This window comes from Symphalangus syndactylus, chromosome 6, assembly GCF_028878055.3.
Source record: "Symphalangus syndactylus isolate Jambi chromosome 6, NHGRI_mSymSyn1-v2.1_pri, whole genome shotgun sequence".
Classification (NCBI taxonomy): domain Eukaryota; kingdom Metazoa; phylum Chordata; class Mammalia; order Primates; family Hylobatidae; genus Symphalangus; species Symphalangus syndactylus.
This window is the reverse complement of record NC_072428.2, coordinates 37,571,731-37,590,935: the sequence shown is the minus strand read 5'-3', so window position 1 is coordinate 37,590,935 and position 19,205 is coordinate 37,571,731. Positions and strand designations below refer to the sequence as shown.

The following is a 19,205-nucleotide window of genomic DNA, read 5'->3' as shown; positions in this document are numbered from 1 at the left end:
ACAGGATTATTAATGAATTGTAAGGCTGCTTAAAAATGTTTATTATCATGAACAATGCTGCCATGAATGTCCTTGCACATGCTTTTTTGTGCAAATACTGATCATGTTTCCCTATGTTAGATATTTAGATACTTAGAAATTGGATTGGGGGGATGAAGGTATGTACATTTAAAATTTTAATAGCTACTACCAAGTTGTCCTCCAAAAACGGCATACCAATTTAGATTCCCACCAACAATATATGGGAGCTATTGGAGCACCCTTTTCTCTATTCTTCATCAGATCTGGATATTATTAAACTTAAATTTTTGTCAATTTCATGGGTGAAAAGTATCTCATTATTTATTCTGCATATCCTTGATTACCAGCTAGCATCTTTTTGTATGCTACTTGATAATTTGTTGGGCTTTTTTCTTCTTTAAATTGTTCACATCTGCAGTGGGTATTTTGATTATTTCTTTGGCATCAATCTCACTCTCTCTCCCATCGTACGGCAGAAATTCCATCTGGGTGGAATTTCTCCGTGGGGACGCATGCCTTGGTCATTCATCCACATTCCCTTGGTGGCAAGTCAATTGCGGGGACGCCTGCTTTGGCTGCTCACCCATGTTGCAGCCCAGGGCTGCTCCCCACCGCCCCCCCCTTGTCTCTACCCTTCTCTTTAAACTTGTCTCCTTCACTATAGGCAGTCTTCCACCCTCCATTCCTCCTCCTTCTCCCTTTTCTCCTTCTCATCTGGTCACGCCCACCTACTCCCCCACTGAAACTTCCACCTATCAGTCTCTTCCCACATAAGGCAAATGGTTCTTAGACCAAGGAAAATATCTCCTTCCAGTCTCACAGGCCCATTCTATTCTATCATCATTTCATAACCTCTTCCATGTAGGTTACAAGCTGCTAGCCCGCCTCTTAGAATCTCTCATTTCCTTTCTATCTTGGAAATCTATCCTCAAGGAAATCACTTCTTAGTTGTTCCATCTGCTATTCTACTACTCCTCAGGGATTGTTCAGGCCCCCTCCCTTCCCTACACATCAAGCTCGTGGATTTGCTCCCACCCAGGACCGGCAAATTGACTTTACTCACATGCTCGAGTCAGGAAACAAAAATACCTCCTGGTCTAGGTAGACACTTTCACTGGATGGGTAGAGGCCTTTCCCACAGGGTCTGAGAAGGCCACCATGGTCATTTCTTCCCTTCTTTCAGACATAATTCCTCAGTTTGAGACCAGTCTGGCCAACATGGCGAAACCCTGTCTCTACTAAAAATACAAAAATAAGCTAGGCCTGGTGGCACGCACTTATAATCCCAGCTACTCGAGAGGCTGAGGCAGGAGAATTGCTTGAACCTGGGAGAGGGAGGTTGCAGTGAGCCAAGATCACTGCACTCTAGCCTGGGCAACAGAGCAAGACTCCGTCTCAAAAACAAAAACATATAAATAGATGAGCTTATATACACTATTATTTTTTTCACCTATCACCTAATGTTTTCACTTATTAATGTAAATCTTAAACACTGTTTCATGTACAACATTATTCTTAGTGGTTATAGAGTATCACATGTGCATACCACAGTTAATTTAATAAACTCTCTATAGCCAGGCACGGTGGCTCATGCCTGTAATCTCAGCACTTTGGGAGGCCGAGGCGGGCAGATCACCTGAGGTCAGGAGTTCGAGACCAGCTTGGCCAACATGGTGAAACCCCGTCTCTACTAAAAAATACAAAAATTAGCCAGGCATGGTGGCAGGCTCCTTAATCTCAGCTACTTGGGAGGCAGAGGCAGGATAATCGTTTGAACCCAGGAAGCAGAGGTTGCAGTGAGCCGAGATCAAGCCATTGCACTCAAACCTGGGGGACAAGAGCGAGACTTCTCTAAAAAAAAAATAAACAAATAAATATAAATAAAAATAATGAACTTTCTGTAGATGAACATTTAAGCTATCTCTACATTTTTGCTGTATAAAGAACACTTGACAACAAGTATTTTTAATTCATTTTTGTACTAGTTTTCCATTATTTTATCCTTGTATTTTTGCTGGGAACTTTTTTTTCTTACCTCACTCGTTCTTTCCTCTTCACCCCCTTTCTCCTTGCTCATTCTTCATGCTCAAACATACCTAAATATCTATAAGGGTTTAATTCTTGTTCACTTTACAAAACTAGAATCAGCCAGACACAGTGGCTCAAGTCTGTAATCCTAGCACTTTGGGAGCCCAAGGCAGGAGGATAGCTCGAGGCCAGGAGTTCCAGCAGCCTGGGCAACTCGGTGAGATCACATCTCTATACTAAATAAAGAAATTAGCCCAATGTGGTGGTACACACCTATAGTCCTAACTACTCAGGAGGCTGAGGTAGGAGAATTGCTTGAGCTCAGGAATTTGAAGTTATAGTGAGCTATGATCTCACCACTACACTCCAGCCTGGGTGATGGAGTGAGATCTTGTCTCTTGAAAAAAAGAAATCATAGAAAAAAAGAAATCAAAGGCTTTCCTCTGAAATTTGCTGTTTTCATTTTGCCAAAGCTCACAGAAGCCCCTCTAGAGCACTTGATATGGCTCTAACATATATTTTAAGTAGCTGCCACAATATCCAGTGGGATGGGCATACCATGATTTTAGTCAATCATTCTCTTATTGAGAACACCCAAGCTGGACAGATAATGACTTTGACGAGTTGAGAGAAGAAGGCTTCAGAAGACTGGTAATAACAAACTTCTCTGAGCTAAAAGAGGATGTTCAAACCCATCGCAAAGAAGCTAAAAACCTTGAAAAAAGATTGGATGAATGGCTAACTAGAATAAACAGCATAGAGAAGGCCTTAAATGACCTGATGGAGCTGAAAACCATGGCATGAGAACTATGTGACACATGCACAAGCTTTAGTAGCCGACTCGATCAAATGGAAGAAGGGGTATCAGTGATTGAAAATCAAATGAATGAAATGAAGCGAGAAGAGAAGTTTAGAGAAAAAAGAGTAAAAATAAATGAAAAAAGCCGCCAAGAAATATGGGACTATGTGAAAAGACCAAATCTACGTCTGATTGGTGTACCTGAAAGTGACAGGGAGAATGGAACCAAGTTGGAAAAACTCCTCAGGATATTATCCAGGAGAACTTCCCCAACCTAGCAAGGCAGGCCAACATTCAAATTCGGAAATACAGAGAACGCCACAAAGATACTCCTTGACAAGAGCAACTCCAAGACACATAATTGTCAGATTCACCAAAGTTGAAATGAAGGAAAAAATGTTAAGGGCAGCCAGAGAGAAAGGTCGGGTTACCCACAAAGGGAAGCCCATCAGACTAACAGAGGATCTCTCAGCAGAAACTCTACAAGCCAGAAGAGAGTGGGGGCCAATATTCAACATTCTTAAAGAAAAGAATTTTCGACCCAGAATTTCATACCCAGCCAAACTAAGCTTCATAAGTGAAGGAGAAATAAAATCCTTCACAGACAAGCAAATGCTGAGAGATTTTGTCACCACCAGGCCTGCCTTACAAGAGCTCCTGAAGGAAGCACTAAACATGGAAAGGAATAACCAGTACCAGCCACTGCAAAAACGTGCCAAATTGGCCTGGTGCGGTGGCTGATGCTTGTAATCCCAGCACTTTGGGAGGCCGAGGCGGGCAGATCACGAGGTCAGGAGATCGAGACCATGGTGAAACCCCGTCTCTACTAAAAATACAAAAAATTAGCCAGGCGTGGTGGTGGGCGCCTGTAGTCCCAGCTACTCGGAGAGGCTGAGGCAGGAGAATGGCATGAACCTGGGAGGCGGAGCTTGCAGTGGGCCGAGATTGTGCCACTGCACTCCAGCCTGGGTGACAGAGCGAGACTCCGTCTCAAAAAAAAAAAAACAACATGCTAAATTGTAAAGACCATCGAAGCTAGGAAGAAACTGCATCAACTAACAAGCAAAATAACCAGCTGACATCATAATGACAGGATCAAATTCACATATAACAATATTAGCCTTAAATGTAAATAGCTAACTGCTCCAATTAAAAGACATAGACTGGCAAATTGGATAACGAGTCAAGACCCATCAGTGTGCTGTATTCAGAAGACCCATCTCACGTGCAGAGACACACATAGGCTCAAAATAAAGGGATGGAGGAAGATCTACCAAGCAAATGGAAAACAAAAAAAAGCAGGGGTTGCAATCCTAGTCTCTGATAAAACAGACTTTAAACCAACAAAGATTAGAAGAGACAAAGAGGGCCATTACATAATGGTAAAGGGATCAATTCAACAAGAAGAGCTAACTATCCTAAATTTGTATGCACCCAATACAGGAGCACCCAGATTCATAAAGCAAGTCCTTAGAGACCTACAAAGAGACTTAGACTCCCACACATTAATAATGGGAGACTTTAACACCCTACTGTCAACATTAGACAGATCAACGAGACAGAAAGTTAACAAGGACATCCAGGAATTGAACTCAGCTCTGCACCAAGCAGACCTAATAGACATCTACAGAACTCTCCACCCCAAATCAACAGAATATACATTCTTCTTAGCACCACATTGCACTTATTCCAAAATTGACCACATAGTTGGAAGTAAAGCACTCCTCAGCAAATGTAAAAGAACAGAAATCATAACAAACTGTCTCTCAGACCACAGTGCAATCAAATTAGAACTCCGGATTAAGAAATTCACTAAAAACCGCTCAACTACATAGAAACTGAACAAGCTGCTCCTGAATGACTACTGGGCACATAACGAAATGAAGGCAGAAATAAAGATGTTCTTTGAAACCAATGAGAACAAAGACACAACATACTAGAATCTCTGGGACACATTTAAAGCAGTGTGTAGAGGGAAATTTATAGCACTAAATGCCCACAAGAGAAAGCAGGAAAGATCTAAAATGGACACCCTAACATCACAATGAAAAGAACTAGAGAAGCAAGAGCAAACACATTCAAAAGCTAGCAGAAGGCAAGAAATAACTAAGATCAGAGCAGAACTGAAGGAGATAGAGACACAAAAAACCCTTCAAAAAATCAATGAATCCAGGAGCTGGTTTTTTGAAAAGATCAACAAAATTGATAGACTGCTAGCAAGACTAATAAAGAAGAAAAGAGAGAAGAATCAAATAGACACAATAAAAAATGATAAAGGGGATATCACCACCGATCCCACAGAGATAAAAACTACCATCAGAGAATACTATACACACCTCTATGCAAATAAACTAGAAAATCTAGAAGAAATGGATAAATTCCTGGAAATATACACCCTCCCAAGACTAAACGAGGAAGAAGTTGAATCCCTGAATAGACTAATAACAGGCTCTGAAATTGAGGCAATAATTAACAGCCCACCAACCAAAAAAACTCCAGGACCAGATGGATTCACAGCCAAATTCTACCAGACATATAAAGAAGAGCTGGTACCATTCCTTCTGAAACTATTCTAATCAATAGAAAGAGGGAATCCTCCCTAACTCATTTTATGAGGCCAGCATCATCCTGATACCAAAGTCTGGCAGAGACACAACAAAAAAAGAGAATTTTAGACCAATATCCCTGATTAACATCAATGCAAAAATCCTCAATAAAATACTGGCAAACCAAATCCAGCAGCACATCAAAAAGCTTACCCACCATAATCAAGTGGGCTTCATCCCTGGGATGCAAGGCTGGTTCAACATATGCAAATCAATAAACGTAATCCAGCATATAAACAGAACCAATGACAAAAACCACACGATTATCTCAATAGATGTAGAAAAGACCTTCGACAAAATTCAACAGCCCTTCATGCTAAAAACTCTCAATAAATTAGCTACTGATGGGACATATCTCAAAATAATAAGAGCTATTTATGACAAACCCACAGCCAATATCATACTGAATGGGCAAACACTGGAAGCATTCCCTTTGGAAACTGGCTCAAGACAGGGATGCCCTCTCTCACCACTCCTATTCAACATAGTGTTGGAAGTTCTGGCCAGGGCAATCAGGCAGGAGAAAGAAATAAAGGGTATTCAATTAGGAAAAGAGGAAGTCAAATTGTCCCTGTTTGCAGATGACATGATTGTATTTTTAGAAAACCCCATAATCTCAGCCCCAAATCTCTTTAAGCTGATAAGCAACTTCAGCAAAGTCTCAGGATACAAAATCAATGTGCAAAAATCACAAGCATTCCTATACACAAATAACAGACAAACAGAGAGCCAAATCATGAGTGAACTCCCATTCACAATTGCTTCAAAGAGAAAAAAATACCTAGGAATCCAACTTACAAGGGATGTGAAGGACCTCTTCAAGGAGAATTATAAACTATGGCTCAACGAAATAAAAGAGGACACAAACAAAGGGAAGAACATTCCATGCTCATGGATAGGAAGAATCAATATCATGAAAATGGCCATACTGCCCAAGGTAATTTATAGATTCAATGCCATCCCCATCAAGCTACCAATGACTTTCTTCACAGAATTGGAAAAAACTACTTTCAAGTTCATATGGAACCACAAAAGAGCCCGCATTGCCGAGTCAATCCTAAGCCAAAAGAGCAAAGCTGGAGGCATCACGCTACCTGACTTCAAACTATACTACAAGGCTACAGTAACCAAAACAGCATGGTACTGGTACCAAAACAGAGATACAGACCAATAAAACAGAACAGAGCCCTCAGAAATAATGCTGCATATCTACAACCATCTGATCTTTGACAAACCTGACAAAAACAAGAAATGGGGAAAGGATTCCCTATTTAATAAATGGTGCTGGGAAAACTGGCTAGCCATATATAGAAAGCTGAAACTGGATCCCTTCCTTACACCTTATACAAAAATTAATTCAAGATGGATTAAAGACTTACATGTCAGACCTAAAATCATAAAAACCCTAGAAGAAAACCTAGGCAATACCATTCAGGACATAGGCATGGGCAAGGACTTCATGACTAAAACACCAAAAGCAATGGCAACAAAAGCCAAAATTGACAAATGGGATCTAATTAAACTAAAGAGCTTCTGCACAGCAAAAGAAACTACCATCAGAGTGAACAGGCAACCTACAGAATGGGAAAAAATTTTTGCAATCTACTCATCTGACAAAGGGCTAACATCCAGAATCTACAAAGAGCTTAAAGAAATGTACAAGAAAAAATCAAACAACCCCATCAAAAAGTGGGCAAAGGATATGAACAGACACTTCTCAAAAGAAGATGTTTATGCAGCCAAAAAACACATGAAAAAATGCTCATCATTACTGGCCATCAGAGAAATGCAAATCAAAACCACAATGAGATACCATCTCACACCAGTTAGAATGGCAATCATTAAAAAGTCAGGAAACAGGTGCTAGAGAGGATGTGGAGAAATAGGAACACTTTTACACTGTTGGTGGGACTGTAAACTAGTTCAACCATTGTGGAAGTCAGTGTGGCGATTCCTCAGGGATCTAGAGCTAGAAATACCATTTGACCCAGCCATCCCATTACTGGGTATATACCCAAAGGATTATAAATCATGCTGCTATAAAGACACGTGCACATGTATGTTTATTGCAGCACAATTCACAGTAGCAAAGACTTGGAACCAACCCAAATGTCCGTCAATGATCGACTGGATTAAGAAAATGCGGCATATATGCACCATGGAATACTATGCAGCCATAAAAAAGCATGAGTTCATGTCCTTCGTATGGACATGGATGAAGCTGGAAACCATCATTCTGAGCAAACTATCACAAGGACACAAAACCAAACACCACGTGTTCTCACTCATAGGTGGGAATTGAACAATGAGAACAGTTGGACACAGGGTGGGAACACCACACACCAGGGCCTGTCATGGGGTGGGAGGAGGTGGGAGAGATAGCAGTAGGAGATATACCTATGTAAATGATGAGTTAATGGGTGCAGCACACCAACATGGCACATGTATACATATGTAACAAACCTGCACATTGTGTACATGTACCCTAGACTTAAAGTATAATAAAATAAATAAAAAAAAAATTCAGGCGCCATTTCATGGACGCCAGGTGAGCGAGAGCATTGGTGGGTGTTGGGCCGGAGGAAAGCAGGAAGGCCCATCGGAGCATGTGGATTTGAGCCGCCGCAGTTTTTAACCCTAGATCTCGAAATGCATTGTGATTCCTGTTCATTGGACTGAAAGGTTTATGTAGGCAATCTTGGAAACGATGGCAACAAGACCGAATTGGAACAGGCTTTTGGCTACTGTGGACCACTCCGAAGTGTGTGGGTTGCTAGAAACCCACCCGGGTTTGCTTTTGTTGAATCTGAAGATCCCCGAGATGCAGCCGATGCAGTTCCATCCCCGAGAGCTAGATGGAAGAACACTATGTGGCTGCCACGTAACAGTGGAACTGTCCAATGGTGAAAAAAGAAGTAGAAATCATGGCCCACCTCCCTCTTGGGTTCGTTGCCCTCAAGATGATTATTGTAGGAGTAGTCCTCCACCTCGTCGCAGATCTCCAAGAAGGAGAAACTTCTCTGGCAGTTGCAGCAGGTCCCTTTCTAGAGATAGGAGAAGAGAGAGATCGCTGTCTCGGGAGAGAAATCACAAGCCATCCCGATCCTTCTCTAGGTCTCGTAGCCAATCTAGGTCAAATGAAAGGAAATAGAAGACAGTTTGCAAGAAAAGTGGCATACAGGAAATTACTTCATCTGACAGGAGTATGTACAGAAAATTCAAGTTTTGTTTGAGACTTCATAAGCTTGGTGCATTTTTAAGATGTTTTAGCTGTTCGAGTCTGTTTGTCTCTGGAAACAGTGACACAGAGGTAATTCTCTGTGGTTTGAAATGGATCATATGAGGCATGTAATACCAAGAATTGTTACTTTACAATGTTCCCTTAAGCAAGATTGAATTTGCTTTGAACTTTAGTTACTCATAGACTGACAATAAACCTCTAAACCTGCCCAGCAGAAGTGTGATTTTTTTTTTTTAATACAGAAACAACTGGCAAAAATTGAACTAAGATTTACTTTTTTTCCATAGCTGGGATATAGGATGCAGCTATAGTTGAACAAGCAGTCTTTAAAAACTGCTGTGAAACACAAGCCATCAGGTAAAAAAAACGCTGCACTATTAAATCAGACGTTTTTGAAAAATCCAACTCACTTTCATCCTGGGCAGAGGTTGCCTAGTTGGTATAGAATCTGTTAAGTTTCAAGAAAGTTTACCTTTGCTTTAGGTCATAAGTTCCTTATTTGATTGCTGTATATGAATACATGGCTGTTCGTGACATTCTTTATGTGCAAATTTGAGATTTCAAAAATGTCCTGTCAGTTTAAGGGTACATTGTAGAGCCGAACTTTGAGTTACTGTGCAAGATTTTTTTTTTTCATGCTGTCATTTCTAATATGTTTTATGAGAATTCTTGGGATTAAAGTTTTGGTTACAAATTGTTGTTTAACTTGAAAGCCTGTTTTTCCTTGTAAACTCAAATCTGTGAGCTTGGTACCAAGTCCAGGTATAACATTCCTGTTGGAAGCCATACTTATATTTTCTTGTAAAGTGCTTTTGAATTAATAAAATATTAGAAAAAAAATTCAGATTGCTGAAATTTTGGGGAGATTAATTTGAGTAATAATAAAATTCTGGTCTCCTGTACAGCCAGTTCTGCGTGAATTAAACTCCTTCTGTATTGTAATTCCCCCCCCCCCCTTTTTTTTTAAGACGGTGTGAAAGCAAGTTTATTAAGAAAGTAAAGGAATTAAGTAAATTATTAAGAAAGTAAAGTAAAGGGAGTCTCGCTCTGTCACCCAGGCTGGAGTGTAGAGGTGAGATCTTGGCTCACTGCAAACTCTGCCTCCTGAATTCAAGCAATTCTCTGCCTCAGCCTCCCGAGTAGCTGGGATTACAGGAGCCTGCCACCACGCCTGGCTAATTTTTTGTATTTTTTGTAGAGATGGGGTTTCAGCATGTTGGCCAGGCTGGTCTCGAACTCCTGACCTTGTGATTTACCAACCTCAGCCTCCCAAAGTGCTGGGATTACAGGCGTGAGCCACCGCGCCTGGCTACAGTTCCCCTGTCTTGATACATCAGCTTTGTCTAGGCAGCAGGCAAGGAAAACCTGTTGAGTCGTTACACTGCCACAGCCCCCATATGAAACAGTTACATATCCTTGAGTTTTCCCTCCTCCTCTAGGCACCCTCTGAGTTATGAAGGTTCCTCCTGAAACCAGGGCCACATAAAGTAAGGGAGGAGACCACCCTTCATATTGTCTTATGCCCAATTTCTGCCTCCAAAGAAAGAAGTAAAAACTAGACGAAGTAAAAGGCAGAAATGAAATCCACAGGCAGACAGCCTGGCGCCGTGCCCTGGGCCTGGTTAAAGATTGACCCCCAACCTAACCAGTTATGTTATCTATAGATTGCAGACATTGTATGAAAAAGCATTGTGAAAATCCCTGTCTTGTTCTGTTCCGTTCTGATTACCAGTGCATGCAGCCCCCAGTCATGTACCCCCGCTTGCTCAATCGATCACGACCCTCTCACGTGGACCCCCTTAGAGTTGTGAGCCCTTAAAAGGGACAGGAATTGCTCACTCGGGGAGCTTGGTTTTTGGAGATGTGTCTTGCCGATCTCCCAGCCAAATAAAGCCCTTTCTTCTTTAACTCGGTGTCTGAGGGGTTTTGTCTGCAGCTTGTCCTGCTACAAAAGGAGCACATTATTTCAGTCAGCACTGTGCTGATCTGTGTTGACTCCCAGGATGGGAACAGGGCAGTATTTCCCAAACTTTAATCATTTCAGAAGCTGCCTTATGACTTCTGCCATTTCTACTTATCATCTGTACTATTCAATCCCTTTTCTCCAGATTTTTAAAGATTAAATTTTTTTTCATTTTTTCATTTTTTTTTTGAGACAGAGTCTTGCTCTGTCGCCCAGACTAGAGTGCAGTGGCGCGATCTTGGCTCACTGCAAACTCTGCCTCCTGGGTTCAAGCGATTCTCCTGCCTCAGCCTGCCACCGAGCCCAGCTAATTTTTGTATTTTTAGTAGAGATGGGGTTTCACCATCTTGATCAGGCTGGTCTTGAACTCCTGACCTCGTGATCCACCCGCCTTGGACTCCCAAAGTGTTGGGATTACAGTGCCTGGCCTTAAATCTGTTTTAAAAAGAAATCTGGGAATTCACTATCACTCGACTTAAATAGAAGGCAACTGTAAAAACATATGCAATAAAATGATTAAGTTCTGACTAGATACAGTTTTAAAAGAAATTAGCAAAATGGCTGGAGCTAGGATTCAAACCCAGGATTGAGCCAGAGACAAGGTCTTAAAAACAGTGATTCATGTACCACCTAACGGTGCCATTTAGGAAACCACTGGGGAGGAATGTAGTAGAATGGAACTTGCTGAGAATGAGAGCCAGTAAGGAATGGTGGAGGGTGGGGACTGAAATTTAATGGGAAGCCTTGGAATAGGGTTGCCAGATAAATTACAGGACACTCAGTTAAATTTGGATAAAAGTATGTCACAACTAAAAAGGTATTTGTTTATTTGAAATTCAAACTTAACGGGAGATCCTGCATTCTTATTAACTAAACCTGGCAATCCTAAAAACTTAACGAGAGGTCCTGCATTCTTATTAACTACACCTGGCAATCCCACCTAGGAATCAAGGGCATGATTCCAGCAGGAAATTTAACCTCAGGGAGAGGCAGGCAGTAGTTGCGTCTGTGAGGTCTGTGGTAAGACTAACCCCTGTCACTAGGCGGCAGTAGAGAACCGAGCAGAGCAGGCGGGGGGCTGATAATGGGGAGAGAAGAGCGGACGGGTGTGGGACTTTGGGGCCTCTCTAGGTCCTCATGCAGAATCTCAAATCAAATTAGCAAAAGACAGGAACAGGCAGCTCCAGACGAACAGCTTATACATGGCTAATAAACAAGAAAAGACGGGCCGGGTGCAGTGGCTCACGCCTGTAATCCCAGCACGTTGGGAGGCTCCAGCAGGCGGATCACCTGAGGTCAGGAGTTCGAGACCAGCCTGGCCAACATGGCGAAACCCCGTCTCTACTAAAAATACAAAAAATTAGCTGGGCGTGGTGGTGGGCACATGTAATCCCAGCTACTCAAGAGCCTGAGGCAGGGGAATCACTTGAACCCGGGCGGCGGAGGTTTCAGTGAGCCAAGATCGTGCCATTGCACTCCAGCCTGGAGGACAAACATGAAACTCTGCCTCAGAAAAAAGAAAGAAAGAAAAAAAAGATGCATAGTCCCACTCATAATTGAATTAATCAACCTAAAATGAGTTCTTTTCCATCTTTCAGATTGGCAAAAATTTAAATATCAAAAAGATTACTAATACTGTGTTGTGGAAGTTTGAGAAAATACTATGTAGAGCAGAAACTGGTCACAAAAATTCAGGGATAGGAGTTTTTAAGGATAATTTGGTGGGTAGAGTCTCGGGAAGTGGGGAATGCTAATTGGTCAGGTTAGAGATGAAATCATAGGGAGCTGAAGCTGTCCTCCTGTGCTGAGTCAGTTCCTGGGTGGGGGCCACAAGACCAGATGAGCCAGTTTATTGATCTGGGTGGTGTCAGCTGATCCATCGAGTACAGGATCTGCAAACTATCTCAAGCACTGATCTTAGGTTTTACTGTAACCTAAGATGTTATCCCCGGGAGCAATTTGGGGAGGTTTAGAATATTGCAATCTCCAGCTGCATCTCTCAGATTGGCAAAAATTAAAATATCAAAAAAGATTACTAGTACTCTGTTGTGAAAGTGTGAGAAAATACTATATGAGTAGAGACTGGTGCGTCCTCTTTGGATTAATATCAAAAGAAGAGATGCACGTAGCCTTTAATCGATGTAACTCCTAGGGATTTATCAGACAGATTTACTCTCCCTTAGATGTGGAGACATAAGAGGTTGTAAGTGCAACCTGGAGCTGGGTTGCTAGTCCATAAAGCACCTTCGATATCAATGTCGGCTCCGCCAGCTGTGATGTCACTTGACCAATGGGAGGAGAGAGGGGAAGCGCTGGCTTAGGGAGCTGAATGTTATCCACTCCCTCTCCCTGCCACCTACAGCTTTTTGCCCCCAACTGTGGCTGCTCTGGGAAGCAGAAGTAAATATTGATTTTTAGAAACATCTAGACCTGATGTCAAATCCTGGTTCTGTCACTTACTTGCTGTGTGACCTTGTCCTAGCAAGTTCATTATTTTATTTTATTTTATTTTAATTTAATTTTATTTTGTTTTATTTTTATTTTATTTATTTTATTTTATTTTATTTTAATATGGAGTCTCGCTCTGTTGCCCAGGCTGGGTGCAGTGGCACAATCTCGGCTCACTGCAAGCTCTGCCTCCTGGGTTCACGCCATTCTCCTGCCTCAGCCTCCCAAGTAGCTGGGACTACAGGTGCCCGCTACCATGCCTGGCTAATTTTTGTATTTTTTGTAGAGACGGGGTTTTGCCATGTTGTCCAGGCTGGTCTCCAACTCCTAACCTCAGGTGATCCACCCACCTCGGCCTCCCAAAGTGTTGGGATAACAGGCGTGAGCCATCACACCTCGCCTCACCTCTCCTTTTCATTCATTTGATGATACATGTATTCAAAAATATTTATTGAGAATTTACTACTAGGCACTGCAATTTTGTGGTGAACAAGACAAAGTCTGTTATCTCTAAGAGTTTTCAGGCATGCAGGGTTGTTGGGGAGACACAATAAACAAGAAAATTAATAAATGATGTAATATGGGAATAGTAGTAGATACTATAAAGACAATAAGATAAGATGGTTGGGTATGGTGGCTCACACCTGTAATCCCAACCAAGGCAGGAGGATCTCTTGAGCCCAGGAGTTTGAGACCAGCCTGGGAAACATAGTGAGACCTTGTCTCTACTATAAACAAAAAATTAGCTGGTGTGGTGGTGTGCACCTGTGGTCCCAGCTACTTGAGAGGCTGAGGCAGGAGTATCACCTCAGCCCGAGAGGTGGAACCTGCAGTGAGCTGTGATGGTGTCACTGCATTCCTGCCTGGGCAACAGAGTGAGACCCTGTCTCAAAACAAAAAACAAACAAAAACAATAAAATAAGATAAAATGATAGAGTGACTAGGGATGTTGCTTATATGTAATAGGAGATGGCAATTCTGTTTCACAGGGTTGACATCAAAATTACATAAGATACTACATATGAAGCACTTAGCATTGTGCCCGAGACAGAGTATTAATTATGGTAACAATTACTGAATGTTTGTAATGTGCTAGACACTGTTCCAAGTACTATGGATAGACTAACTCATGTAATGACCTTGTTTTCCAGATAAGGAAACTGAAGCACAGGTAGGTTGAATTACTTGCCTAAAGTCAGGGAATTAACAGAGGATAGAACTGTGACGTTCTGGCCTCAGAGCCTATGGTTTTAACTGTTTTATTAAATATTAGTGTCTGTCTGTCTTTCATATCTTGATTAATGAGGGATGGAGGGCCCCGAGGAGGGCATGTTCGAATCTGTAGGAGGTGTGGGGGTTGGAGGCCAGGTGGGACCTAAGGCAGCTTGTGGAGCAAATGCAAGGGCACTGGAAGGTGAGTCACCATGTAACCTGGTGATGCTACTATATGACAAGAAAGTGAGAATTGAGGATAATGGAGTCATGAGATAATGGGATAAAGAAGGTGTCTTAATTGGCTCAGGCTCTGGCTACGTTAACAAAATATAGTTGACCCTTGAACAACGTGAGTTTAAACTGTGCAGGTCCACTTATATGTGGGATTTTTCCCCCATAAATACATTGAAAATGTTTTTTGAGATTTGTGACGATTTAAAAATACAGATCAGCCAGGCATGGTGGCTCATGCCTGTAATGCCAGCACTTCGGGAGGCCGAGGCGGGTGGATCGCCTGGCATTAGGAGTTTGAGACCAGCTTGACCAACATGGTGAAACCCCATCTCTACTAAAAGTACAAAAATTATCCAGGTGTGGTGGCACACGCCTATAGTCCCAGCTACTTAGGAGGCTGAGGCAGGAGAATTGCTTGAACCCAGGAGGCAGAGGTTGCAGTGAGCCAAGATTGCACCACTGCACTCCAGACTGGGTGACAGAGCGAGACTCCATCTCAAAAATAAAAATAAAAAAATAAAAATAAAATAAAAATACAGATGAACCATGTAGCCCGGAAATAAATATCAAAAATAAGAAAAAGGTATGTTATGAATACATAAAATACATGTAGATATTAGTCTATTTTATCACTTACTACCATAAAATACATAGAAATCTATTATAAAAAGTTAAAGTTCATAAAAACACATATACACATACACAGACAGCACATGGCGCCATTTAAAGTTAAGAGAAACATATGTAAATGTAAAGATGCAGTATTAAATCATAATTGTATACAATAATAGTAGGATATATTATACTACTATAATAATTTCCTAGCCACTTCCTGTTGCTTTTGTGGTGAGCTCAAGCATGGTGGGTAGCCACTTAAAACAGTGTGTGACGCTGATCATCTCTGAGTGAGCAAGTGAGCAGTTAATATCTCCAGGAAATTATACATCACAGTAAAAAGTGATTTCTTAGGGCGAGTGCGGTGGCTCACGCCTGTAATCCCAGCACTTTGGGAGGCTGAGGTGGGTGGATCACCTGAGGTCAGGAGTTTGAGACCAGCCTGGCCAACATGGTGAAACCCCGTCTCTACTGAAAATACAAAAAATTAGCTGGGCATGATGGAAGGCACCTGAATTCCCAGCTACTTGGGAGGCTGAGGCAGGAGATTCGCTTGAACCAGGAAGGTGGAGGTTGTAGTGAGCCAAGATCACGCCACTGCACTCCAGCCAGGGCGACAGGGCGACAGGGCGATAGGGCGACAGGGCGACAAGAGTGAAACGTTGTCTCAAAAAAAAAAAAAAAAGTAATTTCTTGTTGTTCTGCTGTTTTTTTTTTTTTTTTGAGACACAGTCTTGCTCTGTCACCTGGGCTCCAGTGCAGTGGCACAATTTCTGCTCACTGCAACCTCTACCTCCTGGGTTCAAGCAATTCTCATGCCTGAGCCTCCAGAGTAGCTGAGATTACAGGTGTGTACCACCTCGCCTGGCTAATTTTTTTTTTTTTTTGAGAGGGAGTCTCTCTCTGTCGCCAGGCTGGAGTACAGTGGTGCGATCTTGGGTCACTGCAACCTCCGCCTCCCGGGTTCAAGCCATTCTCCTGTCTCAGCCTCCTAAGTAGCTGGGACAATAGACATGCACCACCATGCCCAGCTCATTTTTGTATTTTTAGTAGAGATGGGGTTTCACCACGTTGGCCAGGATGGTCTCAATCTCTTGACCTCAAGTGATCCACCCGCCTCGGCCTCCCAAAGTGCTGGGATTACAGGCGTGAGCCACTGTGCCCGGCCGCTTTTGACTTCTTTTACTACATCCTTTCTGTGATACAGAGACTGAAACTAAAGCATATGGTTGGAGAAGGATTGGTATTATATAGACAAAAAATTTAGAGAAATGAAAAAGCAAAAAAGACAAATTACAATGTATTTTCATAAAGTTACACCAAGTATGCCTGCCTCTCGTTTCCCCTTTCACCTCCTTTACCTCTATCATCCCTGAGACAGCAACACCAACTGCTCCTCTTCCACTACCTCCTCAGCCTACTCACTGTGAGAATGATGAGAATGGAGGCCTTTATGGTGACCCACTTCCACTTAATGAATAGTGTATATATTTTACCTTCCTTATGATTTTCTTAATAACATTTTCTTTATTCTAGCTTACTTTGTAAGAATAAAGTATATAATGCATATAACATACAAAAGATGTGTTAACTTACTGTTTATGTTATCAGTAGGGCTTCTGGCCAACAGTAGGCTAGTAGTTTTGTTTTGGGGGAGTCAAGAATTATATGTGGATTTTTGACTATGTGGTGGGTTGGTTTCCCTCGCCCTTGTGTTGCTCAAGGGTCAACTCTACTATACACTGGCTTAAAAAACAGACATTATTTTCTCACTGTTCTGGAGGCTGGAAGTCCAAGATTGTGGTGTCAGCATAGTTGAATTCTGGTGAGGGCTTTCTTCCTCACATGGTTTTGAGAGGTGACAGCGTGCCAGCAGTTCTCACAGCCCTCGCTTGCTCTCGGCGCCTCCTCTGCCTGGGCTCCCCCTTTGGCGGCACTCGAGGAGCCCTTCAGCCCACTGCTGCACTGTGGGAGCCCCTTTCTGGGCTGGCCAAGGCGGGAGCCGGCTCCCTCAGCTTGCAGGGAGGTGTGGAGGGAGAGGCGCGAGCGGGAACCGGGGCTGCGCGCGGCGCTTGCAGGCCAGCTGGAGTTCCGGGTGGGCGTGGGCTTGGCGGGCCCCGCACTCGGAGCAGCTGGCCGGCAGGGCCGGCCCCGGGCAATGAGGGGCTTAGCACCCAGGCCAGCGGCTGCGGAGGGTGTACTGGGTCCCACAGCAGTGCCGACCCACCGGCACTTAGCTGCCTTCCCGCGGGGCAGGGCTCGGGACCTGCAGCCCGCCGTGCCTGAGCCTCCCACCCCCTCCATGCGCTCCTGTGCGGCCCAAGCCTCCCCAACGAGCGCCACCGCCTGCTCCACGGCGCCCAGTCCCATGGACCACCGAAGGGCTGAGGAGTGCGAGCGCACGGCGCGGGACTGGCAGACAGCTCCACCTGCAGGCCCCGTGCGGGATCCACTGGGTGAAGCCAGCTGGGCTCCTGAGTCCGGTGATGTGGAGAACCTTTATGTCTAGCTCAGGGATTTTAAATACACCAATCAGCACCCTGTGTCTAGCTCAGGGTCTGTGAATGCACCAATCGACACTCTGTGTCTGGATGCTCTGGTAGGGCCTTGGAGAGCCTTTGTGTAGATACTCTGTATCTGACTGATCTGATGGGGACTTGGAGAACTTTTATGTCTAGCTCAGGGATGGTAAACGCACCAATCAGCGCCCTGTCAGAACAGACCACTCGGCTCTACCAATCAGCAAAGCAGGCTGCCCGAGCCAGCAGTGGCAACCCGCTCGGGTCCCCTTCCACACTGTGGAAGTTTTGTTCTTTCGCTGTTTGCAATAAATCTTGCTACTGCTCACTCTTTGGGTCCATGCTGCTTTTATGAGCTGTAACACTCACTGCGAAGGTCTGCAGCTTCACTCCTGAGTCAGTGAGACCATGAACCCACCAGAAGGAAGAAACTCCGAACACATCCAAACATCAGAAGGAACAAACTCCAGACGTGCCACCTTAAGAGCTGTAACACTCACCGCGAGGGTCTGCGGCTTCATTCTTGAAGTCAGTGAGACCAAGAACCCACCAATTCCGGACACAGTTTGGGGTCAGGGGAGTGAGAAATCAAAAGCAGCTTTCTAGTGTCTCTTATTATAAGGGCACTAATCCAACATGAGCACCCCACACTCATGACCTCATCTAATCCTAACCTCCTCCCATAGGCCCCATCTCCAAATACCATCACATTGGGGATTAAGGCTTCCACATATAAATTTTGGGGGATCACAATTCAGTCCATACCAGAGGGGATTTACAGGACCTGTGGAATTTATTGCCAGAATCATCTGGATCCACAAAGCTCTCCCCAGTCAGGAAGATAGCAGATGAAACACGATAGGAAAAATATCAAGTCCTGAATTGAGATCCAGAAAATTGTGAAGTACCGGATGGAAGAAAATATTTTGGAATTTAATTAACTGCAACCTCAGCCTAAGGCAGCAAGGACAATGTGTTCACCAAAAGAGCTGACTCTTCCCCTCTGGCCACATGCAAGCACTACTTTTTTTGTTGTTTGTTTGAGATGGAGTCTTGCTCTGTGGCCCAGGCTGGACTGCAGTGGCTTGATCTCGGCTCACTGCAACCTCTGCCTCCTGGGTTCAAGTGATTCTCCTGCCTCAGCTGGGATTACAAGCGCATGCCACCATGCCTGGCTAATTTTTGTGTTTTTAGTAGAGACGGGGTTTCACCATGTTGGCCAGGCTGGTCTTGAACTCCCGACCTCAGGTGATCCACCCACCTCGGCCTCCCAAAGTGTTGGGATTACAGGGGTGAGCCACTGAGCCCGGCCTCTCATACCACTTTCTAAGGTCACACCTTAGGAAGCTTGGTTGCCATGTCCAAACAAATCTTGCCACCTGCAACCTTCTTTCCCAGATATTTCCCAACAGCCTCAGTTGTCTTATTGCTTGTGAAACGTTGATATATTAATTTTAACGATTACATGACTTGCTGCAATACATTAGGCCTTTGTATAGATAGAAAGTGTCAAAGG

At 43.5% G+C, this 19,205-nt stretch overlaps 1 pseudogene; it reads left to right on the top strand.

The window, feature by feature from the left end:
• The first annotated feature begins 8,088 nt into the window (after positions 1-8,088).
• On the top strand, positions 8,089-8,697 carry LOC129484353 (serine/arginine-rich splicing factor 3-like; annotated as a pseudogene).
• Positions 8,698-19,205: the final 10,508 nt, after the last annotated feature.